We start from the raw sequence: 14744 nt of genomic DNA on the forward strand, positions 1-14744 counted from the left end.
TTCTCCACTGCAAAATGAGGCAGGCTGAAACTCATTTCAGACTGTGTGCAGATTTTTTTTTTCTTCTTGTTTTTCTGTGCTGCTTTGTCCACAGTATTTGCAGGAAGCAAGGATTCGAATTGCAGGAAATCAGTTTTGTTACAGTTGCTTACTGTAAAAGATTTCTATTGTGTGCAGAGGGTGGATAGGACATGATAGAATTTTATTTTTTATATTAGGATCCTTTGGTAGGAGGTAACCAGAGTTTTCATGTATAATCTCGGGGAAGAAGCTAGCAGACGACATCTTGACACAGCTCGGAGAAGGACTGGGTTGATAGCTGGGGATGCCTGATTCCTAAAGCAGATTCAATACTGCTACAGAGGCCGGGATTTCCAGTCAACAAGCCCCAGTTTGAGTGACAGCAAATGCTTGTCCTTGCTGGGTGAACCCCTCCAGAAGGCGACCAGCCAAAGAAGTTACATGCTGAACAAGCCTGGTAATTATCTCGCTGAAGTGTGGGGGCTGTGCGTATGTGTGCGAAAATATTCAGTCAGAGTAGGAAAGGAGATTCCTGTGTTTTAACCACATGCTTAATGTTCAAATTGAATTCTTGTTCCTCGCCACTCTCTTTTCATTTTGTTACAGATAATGTTGTTACTGTGAGTTTTCCATTTATTCATGTATGCTTATTTTCTTTTTAACCTGTGTTTAATTTCAGAAAAAAAAATGTTTTAATTTTGGCAAAAGGGTGAAGTTAGTATTGTGCTATATACTTAATCTGTTTCTTTTCTATTTTGATTTAGAACATTAACTATTTATACCGGAGGTCACGGGAGACGATGGAGTCCTGGAGCCCACGTGGACGGATTCCGGGAAAGCCCCGAGGGGGGGCGAAGACCAAGGCTGCAAAGCGATCAGCAGTGAAGATGACACCAACAATATGTTTAATCATGAAGATATTTGGAGGGATCTTCAAAAATTCAGAAGCACAGGTTGTCATTGAACCTGGACCAGCATCTGGTATCGCGGTGGAAGAGGCACCAGGATTCATCATGAGTGATAGAAGGATGATTTTCCAAAATATCTACATACCATTGAATCCTGAGATTTTGATTGAAAAACATTTGAACAATACCGGAATTATAATTGACAGACTAAAGAGTGGCTGGAAATAAGAAAAGAGGACGCTAAGCAGTCGATAAGAGATATATTGATGCAATTGGAGAAAACATTTATGAATTCAGCAGACATTAAGAAGAGGAGAGGAAAGAGAGGTGCAGTGATGCTCGCGATATCATTGGTAATGTCTATAGTTGGAGCCATAATAGGTACCACAATATCAACAGCCAATGCTATTTCGGTAGGAACACTGAGTACTAAAGCGCAACAACTGAGTATTGACCTAGAAATAATACAAACAACATTACATGGGATTAGAGGGGGACTGGATGAACAAGTAAGATTCATAAATGAAACTGCAATCATTCTAAATGAACAAGCCAATGTGATGCAACGGGCAACAAAGCTAATTATTAAGCATGACAGAACTTTAAATGAAATATTGAACATAATGAGTCCTGTTGATAGACTATTAACAAATTATATTAGAGAAGTTCAAACTGCAGTTTCACAATTGATTCGAGGACATATCCCCTTGTATTTTGTTTCGCAGGATATTATTCATCAAATGATAGAAAGATTGACCAGCAGGGAAATTGATGTGGTACAGGTAAAAATTGCATTTGAAATGGGTAATGCGATGCCATTATATGTGGACCTGGAAAGGTTGGAAATTGGATTTCTACTATGCATACCATATGTAACTCCTGAAATTATTTATCAAACGAAGTGGGTACACAACGTGGGATTTTGGCAAGAGGACATTTATTAAGATTAAGTAAGACTCCAGAAGTGGTGGCATTTCAGTCATGGGAGCCTGAAGTTTATTTAATACCAAATTTGGAAACATGTGTCAAATTTAAAGAACAAAATTATATGTGTCCAGGTAAACCATTTGTTCCTGATGCCACAGATGCTATTTGTGGTTTGAAATCTGACCCAAGTATATCAGAAGGATGTGAGGTGATTATTAGCAACATGGGGAGTGAAGAACTGGCACAGGCTAAGATGGTCAGAGGTAAATGGCTGGTCAGCACCTGCTTAAAGAACATGACAGTAGTACATTTGAACCATGGAACATACGTGGTTAAACAGGTGAAATATAATGTTTTTTATTTACAGGTTCCAAAGGATACAATTGTGTCAATTGGAGGGTTAACATTGTTTCATGTAACAAACAATATTTGGGAAAGCCAAGTGGAAAATATCGATTTTTTTCAAAGGGACGCTTTTCCAATAGATCCGGATGTGGAGTTTTTATTGAATCACAAAGAAAAACATGTTATAAAAATGAATCTGAGGAAAAACAATATTACAGTTAGTAATCTGGGGATAATAGAAGTGGAAAGATTTAATTGGGGAACCTGGGGGGAACGCTCAATAGTGGGTTTTGCTGTCCTGGTGCTAAAAATGGGTGGTTGATTGATTGTGCTATCAGTAAAAATGAAAATGTTGCTGATTTTGGTAGCTACATCAGGAAGAGAAAGATATCCGAATACACATGCATTTTAAAAGAAGGATGGGGGAAAACTTGTTTTTTTTTAAATTGTCTTGGATCGTAGCCAAGTTCTAAAAAAAAAGGAGGGTATGTAAGGTTATTTAGCGTGTTACAACACAGAGTACAGCACAGAGTACAGGATCAATGTATTACATGTTTTTTTTTTTATGCAGTACCACTGCATGGGTTCGGTGCATTACTATGATGCAATTGTTTCAAGCTATGTGTTGCCAGTGTAACATGGACATATAAATGAGGGCAGGTAATTCAGTCAAAAGCGATTTTTACATATAAAATGCAATTCATTTTTTTTTCACAGTTAAAAGCACACATTTGTACATTCAAAATGCGCACTATTTTTCACCTGAAATGCCTATGTTGCAAGAGACACATTTGAAAATTAATAAACTAACATCATTAACAACTAAACTGATCATAACCCACTAATAATAATGTGTTCTCCAATGGAAAATAACAGGCTCTGAAAGTCATTATTTAAACGCACATTCAGTTTTTTTTTTCTTTTTGCTCTGCTGCCCTATCCGCAGTAACTGCAGGAAGCAAAGACCTCAAATAAGCAGGAAATCAGTTTGGTTGCAGTTGCAACTGTATAAGCCAAGCCATTGTGTGCAGACGGTGGTTAGGGCATGATATCATTTTATTGGTTAGGATCCTTTGTTAGGAGGTAACCAGAGTTTCCTTGTATAATCTCGAGGAAGAAGTGTGGAGAGAGACATCTTGACACAGCTCGGAGAAGGACTGAGTTGATAGCTGGGGATGCCTGATTCCTAAAGCAGATTCAACTTGGTTGCAGAGACTGGGATTCCCAGTCAACAAGTCCCAGTTTGAGTGACAGCAAATGCTTGTCCTTGCTGGGTGAACCCATCCAGAAGGCGACCAGCCAAAGAAGTTACATGCTGAATAAGCCTGGTAATTATCTCGCTGAAGTGTGGGGGCTGAGTGTGTGCGAAAATATTCAGTCAGTGTAGGAAAGGAGATTCCTGTGCTTTACCCACGTGTTTAATGTTGCAAATTGAATTCTTGTTCCCCGCCACTCTCTTCTCAGTGTATCACAAATAATGCTGTTACTGTGCTATTTAATTTATTTCTGTTTAAATGCAACTTTTATAATACACAAAAATATCTGAAAGCAGACGGGTGGTGTGTTTTATTTTCTCTTTCCTTTGTGCATTTACCAATACAGTGCTGATGATGTGGGGAGATATTTAGACAGTGCAATTGTCATTTTTAAGATAGCTAAAAATAAGATTTGGTTGCAGTTTTGTGCATGATTCCATTCAGTATATAAGTGTGTGTTTTCTGGACAGAACATAATAAGTAACTGGGTGTGAAATAGCCTTTTGCTGAAGGTACATGAGTCAGCAAAAATAGAGACCCAGGACATAGTTCACTACCGTATATAAGTTAGTGAAAAATACCACATGATAGCTCGCTGCCGTAGATAAGACAGCGAGAAATTTCCCATGGTGGCACAGTAAAAATGAAAATGTGGTGTTCCTGAAATGCAAGCCTGAGGTCTCTCTAGTGATTACACAAACAATCTAAACAAGAATAAGGGGTTCTGGATATTGGGGCCACAAATAAAACAAAGGAATTATGCTCACCAACCACGCATACCAACCACGCATGTCTGTGTACTGAAATAATGCATATCCACTGTATTATTATTATACATAACCCAATCTGAATACAAGGAGTGATTGTTGCTAAATTATTTTCGGCGGTAAGAAAATACCGCCAGGCCCCAAATCTACACAAAATACCCAACAGACCTACGTCACAGAGGAACAGATCCAAGGCGTGGGAGAACTGCCAGATTACGAGGCACAGTCCGGTGAGTGCACATGCATGTGTGTGTGATCCATGTGTATGTAGTGTGTGTGTGGGGTTCTGGTTGAGTGGCAGGTGTGGGTGTGTGTGCCTGAGTGGATTGGGTCACCCATGTGCTTCGCCAAATCATTCAGCGTCCCTGGATTTGTGTATTACAGTATCCCTTCTGCCCACAGTAGACATTTTGCACAACATCACGCCAGTTGCCCTTGGAGTGGCATCTTGCACCTACACAGTTCCGTATTTTCCTGTGTTCATTCAGGCTGATTGTTTCAATTCCACCTCTTTTACTACGCATTTCTCTGCCCTATTGTCACATATTTGACATGCCTATGGTACATGACATCTGTGTGATGGCACTGCTAGCCAGCATGCAACTGATGTGCTGCTCTCCCATCTTGGTGTCATCAGTCTCTGCCATTTGCATCCCCTCCAAACTCAGTGACAGTGCATGCATGGGAGGGTTGTTGTCATGTGGGACAAGTGTCAATCAAGTACTGGTTCTGTAGCTTGTCTGGCATAATTGTGTGCCATGGTGCTAATGCCTGTTTCCATTTTTTGTCTTCCATGTTTTTGCAGGGGATGACACACTTGATGATGTTGAGGGTGAGGCGATGGTGCAGACTCAGGAGGGATCTCCGGTACGACCGGGCACCAGTAGGGGACGTGGTGTGGTGGTGGGTGAGAACGCTCCCTTGCTGCAGACCATTCTGTCCCGGGGTGTCCCTAGCTGCACCTCCGCAGAGCTCTATTCAGGTGTCAATTCGGATGAGACCTATGTGACATCGCAGGTAAGACTTTCTGGAATTTATTCTGTTCTGTCGAACCCACCTGCACCAGGGGTGGAGCCCGCCATGGGGATGTCAGTGTTGGTAGTTCCGCCTGTGGTGGTTACGGATGCAGGGCCACACTCCGCAACATCTGATCCTGTTCCTCGGCCAGCAGATCAGAGGGGGAATGCAGTCCTGCAGCCTCAGGCAGTGCTGACACAGCAAGGTGCAGTTCGCCTTGCCCACGGCAGGTGTGGTACCCGGCATCGCGGTGGCTGTCTGCCACCAGGCAATACCGCATGGGAGCTATCCATACATAAGTGATGGCAAACCAACAGGCAGCATCATCTGAGATGATGGCACAAGCAATGGAGAGGGTGGCCACTTCCATTGTCCCCCCGGAAAGGCAGATGGAGCATGTACAGCAGGCAACAGACTCCATTTGCTAATCAGTCAGAGAGGGCATGTTGGCGTCCGACAGGGACAGGCGGGCGGCACTGGAGACTCTACGCCAATCTATATCTATAGAGTCCCAGGGCCACAGGGAAGCCCTGAGGGTGGAAGTCCATGACCTCAGGGAGACTCTTGCTGATCTTGAGGCTTCCACGAACAGGATGACAGAACAGCTGCTGGAGCGGGTCACACGTACCCTCTCAGCAGAGATGCAGGCAACTCGGGAGGAGGTCCGGGCAACTCGTCAGGTGGTGCATGGGGACCTCCGCACCATAATCCTCCTGAATGAGACCTTCCACACCCGCATGCTTGCTGCCATGGAGGACCAGACTAGGGCTTTGCGTGGGCTGCCTCCCATAGCACCAGCACCTCCTGTGGTGGCAGCAGCACAGGGTGATGAGAGCGAGCACAGCGATTCAGATTCTCCCACATAAGCGTAGCTGTGTAGGCCATGAGCCCATGGAGGTGTTTTATTTTCCCAACATCCACACAGGTCGGCTGTTGGTGTGCATCTTGTCCTCGGACCTCCTGGGTGGCCTCCCCCACCCCCCCTGGCCCCCACATGGCCATTTTTGATTATTTATTTTTTTTGGCAGTGTGTTGCCTTGTGTGCCTCCCATGGGCATCCACTGTATTCCGGCTGGGCACATGCAGGCTTGTCCTGAGTTTGGGTTACATGCTTGGGTTCGAGAGTCACACACCCCTCCTGCTTCCCATTTCCATGGGCTTGCAAAGGGTGTGCCCAAGTGACAGTGATTTACACAGTGACGTTGGACTCCCACGACATGTGTGGGTAGTCTGTAGTCAATACTGTGTATACATTCCTATTGCATATTGTTGTTGTATTGTACACCTCATGGTGTATTGATATGTGTTTGTGCATCCATGTCTCCCTCCAATTTTGCAGGGTCATTCCTCATGTCTTCACAAGGCCGTCTACTTTGGGGATGGAGTTCGTGTTGTAAGCAGTGCACTTCAAGATGTGCGTGGCACCAACACTGTACTGTTGTAAGTGGGCGTGTTGTAGGCGAGCGTGTGCAATTTCCCGCGCACCCCTGGAATACACGTACCCCGCTCCCCCAGGCCGGGTCGCATGTGAAACCACCCCCATGCCCCTGAAATCCACGTACCCCGCTCCCCCAGACCCGATCGCGTGTGTAACCAGCCGCAGGCCCCTGTAATCCACGTACCCCTCTCCCCCAGGCACAATCGCGTGTGAAACCACCCGCCGGCCCCTGTAATCCACGTACCCCGCTCCCCCAGGCACGATCGCGTGTGAAACCACCTGCAGTCCCCTGTAATCCACGTACCCCGCTCCCCCAGGCACGATCGCGTGTGAAACCACCCGCAGGCCCTTGGAATCCACGTACCCTGCTCCCTCAGGCCTGATCGCGTGTGTAACCACCCGCAGGCCTCTGGAATCCACGTACCCCGCTCCCCCAGGCCCGATCGCGTGTGAAACCACCCGCATGCCCCTAAAATCCACGTACCCCGCTTCCCCAGGCCGATCGCGTGTGAGGCCACCCGCAGGCCCCTGGAATCCACGTACCACGCTCCCCCAGGCCCGATCGCGTGTGAAACTTCCCACCACCCCTGAAATACACGCACATGATATTTTTGACACAGCGGGTGTCCGTGTTTGTCGCGTACCCCTTTGCACATCATTTGCCCTGGAGGGCCACAGTGTGGGTCAATCTTCATGGTTGTTTATCCGCTTTTTTGTTAGCGCACTTTTCGGCGCACATATGTTTCATCCGCAGGGACGCTACCGCCTGCTTTCGTGTGGCGAACATGTACGGCCCTGTGCGCGTCTTTGGCCGTGCGCTGGTTTGCCCTATTCAATTCCATGAATACGTGTTGTAGACGAGCGTGTGGGTGTTCCGCGCACTTGCCTCCTGTACTTTCCCTGTGACGCCCACATTTACTCGAGTTGTTCCCCATTCCGCTTGTCACGCCCCATGTTCCGCCTACTTTTGCTGTGTGCGCCGCGCTATGTGCGCTATCACTGTGGCCTTAGTGCACGCCGTAAGATGGCATGTGCGCCGGCCTGCGCCGCGCACTTTTTCATCGCACATCCCACATTTTTCTCATGCACGGACTTCCATGAATAGTTGTGCGCTGCTTTCCCTGCGATATTCGCACATGCACTGCGATTATCGCTATTTCACAGCGAATCGCACAATATTGCACGCTTGCGCAGGATTTTTCAGCGCACATTATTTCCATGAATCGGCCTGTATATTTTTCCAGCAACAGTGGTTTCCCATCCAGGCAGTAACTGGGAGGAACCATGCTTATCTTCAATGAGAGAAAAGGGTAAACCCCCTATGGCACATTGCCTAATAATTGAACCAACGTTACTAGACTACTTAGAGAAACATGGTGAAGGGGGATGGACTTCCTCGCTTTGAAACTAGGCAGGGTTGGTCCCGGTTACTGCACGGATGGGAAACTGTCCACAGTCCCGAATCTTGTGTGTTTTATTAGTTATAAATATTTCATAACACACAACATCCGCTTTATTTAATTTTAAACCCTGCTACTGTCTGTCCTTGAAAGTTTTGTACTCAGAGACCATTTGTTTGCCTTTTGCTGAATTGCATTCTGGTATTTGTATTCTGCCAGTCAAGAGGGGTGGGGGGAATGGCACAATTGTACACTTTTTGCCTAACCTAGTTCAATAAGGATTTATAAGTTTGAGTGACACTATGGAATGTGTACTTTTAAAGTTGTCTTTATAAAACAGAGTATTGCTGAAAGCCAGACATGAGGTGAGGAGGGGAAAAGATGAGAATTCAAGTTAGTCATGAGTATTTGCCCACAATGTGGCAAGAGAGTTTTTAATCCGTTGACACTGATGCAGTTATTCTCCCCTGATTGCGGCTACCTTTCAGGGCACAAGTAAAGGACACATGTGGGAGAAGAGTGTAACTTTTTTTCAGATGTTGGACACAACACATCTGGTTTATTGTGGTTGGCAAGCATGCTCAAATATTTGGCTACCCGGATTTTACTCAGGTTTTCAAGTTCCCAGTTCAGATGCTTACCCACAAGAGCACAAGCACTTGTTTCGTATTGGGATCATTTTTGTCAGGAAATATTTCACTACAGATTGCTGGGTTCAAAAGGTGAACACCTTTTATACTTTGCCAGCATATTTATTGGAATATTAGGATTCCCACGATGTTGCCACTGCGTTCACAATTAATTAGATGATTGACAATCTTTCAATTTGTTTCTTCCATTCGCCCAGCACACTTAATCTTGCCTTGATAAACACCCTTGTGTGGTTGAAACACGTGTCAGCACTCTTAGTGACAATAAAGACCTAATGACACAATATCAGAGAAAGTGTGCTCCCTCTATCAATTGTGACCAAACAAATTGAAATAATGTGAATCATCTTGTAATTAACTATGTATGCAGCATCAACATCATGGGAATCCTACCAAAACTCCCTAATCTTCTGCCTGGGGCATATGCCCCATCGGATTCCTACAACCGGCTGCTTGTACATAACTCTTTGAATTGCATAAATTCAGCGCGGTAGGTAAATGTTCCTGGTGCTATCACCCCTTGTCTATTTATTGGACTATTTCCTCTCTCAGATTATTTTCTGGTATTCATTATTTTTTTAATAAAAGTCTGATGCTATTTTGACTTGTACACTTTCTTCTGTAGGGATGGTCAAATTAACTACATTTGTATATTTCACTTTAAGATATATGTTCACTTACCTTGCGCATAGTCATGGGTGTCGGCTTTTGATTTTTGCTATGGGTGCAGAAAGTACCTGGGCATATGTTATTCATGCAGCTGGTTATTTTTTTCCTGTATCCAGTGCTTAAATGTGGATAGTTGGGGTTGTGCAATGTATCACAAAAGTCACCAGGAGACCGGCTATAAAACAAGGGGTTTTGAGCATGCTGCTTAACCAAAGTGTTTGGTCCATGGCAAATAATGTAATCTCACGGCACATTGCCTAAAAAACATTGTGAGTTCTTAAAGACTGCAATCTTTTCTACATAACAATACCATTGTTAAAAAAGGACAAAATCAGTTTGTGATTGATGAATGTCTTTGAGCATTGGGTTGCAAGTGTTTTAAAATATAGAGTGGCTGCGCCCACCGAGCATGGCCGAAAGCAATGGCTAGTGGTTTGGTGGTGTTCGGCCGTGCCTACCCGCCATGGCCCAAGGTCTGGTAGCATTTCAAAATGGACAGTGGGCATGGTTAAAGGCAGTGTCCACTGACCATTGCCTAAGACCATGCTAGTGGTCTGGAAGCATTCTAAAAATCTATGCAATAAAAACAACCTTGAAATTCAAGGAAAAAATGTTTGTTGCAAGGATGTTAAGGTGAGAACTTTATGCAACAAAACTCTTGAAATTCAGCTTAAGTCACCTTAACTTCATGGCCCCTGTTGCGCAGATCACATCACCAATGACATCACTAATTACATTACAACAGTAACCGGCATTAAGGATGGCCTTCAGCCATGGTCATTGTGCATGGCCAAATATATTTTAACACATTCATGGGTACTAATCACGGCCTTCAGTCATGGACACTGGCCACAGTCTTCACCTATGTGCACTGTATTATTTAAAACACTAAAAGGCTGCCAACCATAGATTGTGTCCTTTACCAGTGGATACGCTTTCAACCGTGTCTACTGTATATTACATTCACTAATCAGGCACAAACTATCAACTTTTGCACAATACTGGCCAGTGGCCACAATCTTTGGCTGTGCCCACTATATATTCCAAAAAATAAATGGGCCACTACCCATGGCCTTGGACTTTGAGCAGTGTGTACATATTTTGGCCATGTCCAATGTATATTTTAAAATAATAAAATGCAATGAGCACTGGCCTTCAGCCGTGCCCACTGTGTATTATACACCTTATGAGAAAAAGTTGGATGAACACATCCAGCTAAGTCCGGCGCTCTCCGTTGGAGCTCTTCTGGAGCTCACTGTTCAGATTGTGTTTGTTTTAATGTTTAATAAGCTTAGAGTTCATCGCTCATGGATATCTAAAATCATATTTAGAAGCCACTTTAGAGAAAGTTCAAGAGTATAATCCTGAATATGAGGAGCATCAACAGCTGGGTGTTTTGCTAAATAAGAAGCATACTTGTTTCATTTTGTGCACGGTTGTTTTAAGCCAATGCATTTCGGAGCGTATCTCCTTCTTCAGGGCGTTAACCATACCACTTATTGTAAATTCTTACATAATTATAATACGAGAATAAATGAAAATGTTTCAATCCACATCATGTGAAAATTCCAAATCAAAACAAGATTATAATTCCAATCAATAGTTTGAGAGTAAATAACCAATATTATCATAGTTCACCATAGTTGAGTACACAAATCAACAAATGCATAAAATGAATAATTGAAACACATACATACCCAGTAAAGGTAATTCGTTAAAGATGGAAGATTAGATGGTGGGGGGGGAAGAAAACAACAACAACATAGAGCCCTTGTTAGGTAAAAGTAGGTACATGTTTGTGCACATTCATTTCTAAATCCAAAATAAATCCCATACATGACTATCATGTTTTCAAAATTACCTTAATCATTTTCCTGTGGTGTCTAGCACCCTTCTTTAAAGAACAACTTCTTACGTACAGCACTCCAGCCATCTGTATTCTAAATTTAAAGAAAAGTAATACTAACAAAGATGTATACTGTAATCATTGTTCTATATGTATACAAATGTTATACCTAATCTTCTTAAATGAAGGGCACAGACTCACCCGTAGTGTTGTTTAAAAGTCTGGATGAGCTTCTGTCTAATGCTTCACTCGCGCTCTGCCTGTGTTGTATATACCCTGGTCCACAGGGAGCCGCGTTCCAAGCAAAAAAGGTGAAAAATGGCTTCTAAGTGGTTGCTGAGCTAACCACGTACATTGTGCGTGGTCACCTGACCACTATTCAGTACTATGTCGTCATGCGTCCCGTGTTTCCATGAAAACCAGGAAGTCGGATGATAAATATACAGAAAAAGTGCCAGCGCATACTGCACTGCTGTCAGGTATTTCAAATAACGATTGCTGCGTGCAGGTTTCAATGGAGACTTATAATGACTTGGTGATGCTATTAAACAAAAATCAATGTAACTGCCCCATTGAGCGTACGCTCGCGCCTGGCTGATGGCCTGCGTGGCAACGCCTTGGGTCCCGTGTCCCCATGGAGACAGGCAGACGGGATGTTGGGGGTAATTACATTCAATTATACCGCTGCGTATATGCTTAGGTTTCCCATATGATTACTTATTAACCGATGTCATTACGTAAGCCTCAGACGTGCTAAGTTATATTCTAACTTCTGTCTACATGTTCGTTAAGAGTGTGTTACACTAAGCATAAACTGAATATTAATTCGCACATACAAAATCACGTAAACAGGTGAAGTTAAATGATGACTGATATTTTGCACTATCCGTAATGCTTGCACCCAAAAATGTTATGTACGTTACTCTGTACGTGTAGTTAACAATAATGATGATAGCTTGTGCATGTTCTATCAGGCATGTATATTGCATTGTGTGTAGCAACCATCTGTCTGGATCTGGTTGTCGGACCTAAAATGCCTAGGTCTCATCCTTGCACCGCTTTTCTTTTTATGTATCTACAACTGTTATTTAGCCACAATAGATATGTCCATGTTGGTGTTCCCCTCCCCATCCTTTTACATAAACACTAGCATGTTTATAAGAAACATGCCCAGTTTATCTCTTCATTCATTCCTCTCGGGGTGAGACACCCCAGCGTTTCAATCCAATAACATTCCCTTCTGTCTAATTTGTTTTGTATGTTTTCATGAGGATCATTACTCCAGACAACCTCCAGCACCATGAATCGAATCTGTGTCAAGTTATGTCTCTCTTTGATCCAGTGTCTTGCGACCGCAGAGTTTAGATTCTTGTTCCGTATACACGAGCGATGCTCGTTCCATCGAAGTTTGGCTTTTCTTTGAGACTGTCCCACATAAAACTGTCCACAGGGACACTTAATACCGTAAATAATGTTAGTGGTGTCACAAGTTGCAAATGATTTCAGCATGATTTTTCTTCCTGTATGTGGATGGTTGATAGCTGATCCTTTTTGCACATAGCTACAGTTACTACATTGTAGACACGAAACGTTCCAGCACGTTTCGTCTCAGGTCGTTTCTTGCATTGTTTTGTCTGTACCAAACTGTCACAAAAGTTCCTGCTTCGTTGGTAAGCAAATATAGGTGGTTCTTTGAAAAGATCCTCGGTCTTCTGATCGCAAGATAATACTTGCCAATGTTTTTTGATAATTGATTTGATGGGGCCACTTTGTGTTGAAAACCTTGTGACGAATACCAATGATGGTTCTGTTTTCGCTTTCCTTGCAGCTGTAAGTAATTCATTCCTGTTTTTTTGCTCTACCTTGTGTTTGGCTTTTCTAATTTCCTCCTCCTTGTATCCAGATTTCAAGAACTTTTCACCGATTTCGTGAAGTTCTTTATCATAGTCTCTCGGATCACTGATAATGCGCTTCACTCTGAGCATCTGACTGTACAGTAAGTTCCTGATCAAGTTAGGTTTGTGGAAACTCAGTATGTAGCAGATTATTGCAATCCGTTGTCTTTGTGTATATATTAGTTTTGTATTCATGTTCCATAGACTCCACATTCATGTCAAGGAAATTAATGCTTTTTTTTAGAGAACTCATAGGTGAACTGAATTTTTTCACTAATTGTGTTGAGGTCTGTGAGAAATTCCAAGAGATCTGTCTCAGTACCTGTCCAAATTCCAAATATGTCGTCTATGAAATGAACCCAAATAGCCAAATGTGCCTTCCATCTTTGCTGACTTAGTATATGGTCTGACTCAAATTTGTGCATAAATGTGTTGGCGTATGCGGGAGCCATCGTGGCTCCCATATCCGTTCCTGTTATTTGCATGTAGAATTGGTTCCTATATTTAAAGTAGGAATTTGTTGAAACAAATCGTAATAGAATAATGATGAATTCCTTGTTAGCTTCGATCTCCCCTGTGTTTAAAAGTAACCATTCTATTGCTTCAATTCCTAGGTCATGAGGAATAGACGTATATAAATTCTTTACGTCGACAGTAAACAGAATATGTGACGATGAATGTGGTACTGTTGCTAGTAATTGCAGGAAATGGGTTGTGTCCTTAATGTACGTTGTAGTCTTCTGGATGAGGGGTTGTAAAAAGTAATCAATGTATTTTCCGATTTGCTGCAATACACTGTTCACCCCAGCCACTATGGGCCACTATGGGTCTTCCGGGAGGATTAGTGAGATCCTTGTGAATTTTAGGCAACATATATAGGTTAGGGATGCGTGGATTCCTATTCATCAAAAATTTGTGTGTATGATGATTTATAAATCCATTCTCTTCTGCTTCATCCAATAAGGTTTCCAGATTTTGTTTGATTCTTATTGTGGGATCATTGCCTAGTTCTTTGTATGTGATGGTATCTGCGAGTTGTCGTTTACATTCTTTGTCATAATCCTCCGTGTCCATTATGACTAATGCTCCCCTGTGTATTATACAACATGAACCAGCCAATAGATATTGCTTTCGGCCGTGCACACTGTATATTATGTACACTAACCATCCATGGTCTTCAACTCAATACTAGCCAGTGGCCACGGCCTTTATCTGTGCCGACTGTATATTCTATATTCAGCCTAAATTGTTATTACAGTAATCAAAGTTGTCATGAGCTAACTTATAAATTATGTTATGTCTAATTCCATTATTGATGTAAGCAGTTATATACAATGTAATTAGTGTTGTCACCAGTGATGGCATCGGTGATGGGATTTATAATGCCATAAGTGTTCTCATACAACATGTAAATAGTGATGCCATTGGTGATGTCATCTCTGATGTAATCATTGTGGTCATAGGCTGTTCAACAGGAAGTGCAAAGTTAAGGTGGCTTTAGCTGAATTTCAGGGGGTTTTGTTCTCACCTTAACATCCCTGCAACTAAAGCATTTTCCTATTTTCCTTCTCTCTCTCTCTCTCTCTCTCTCTCTCTATATATATA

Source organism: Ambystoma mexicanum, chromosome 8, assembly GCF_040938575.1.
Source record: "Ambystoma mexicanum isolate Mex_15411 chromosome 8, UKY_AmexF1_1, whole genome shotgun sequence".
In the NCBI taxonomy this organism is placed as follows: domain Eukaryota; kingdom Metazoa; phylum Chordata; class Amphibia; order Caudata; family Ambystomatidae; genus Ambystoma; species Ambystoma mexicanum.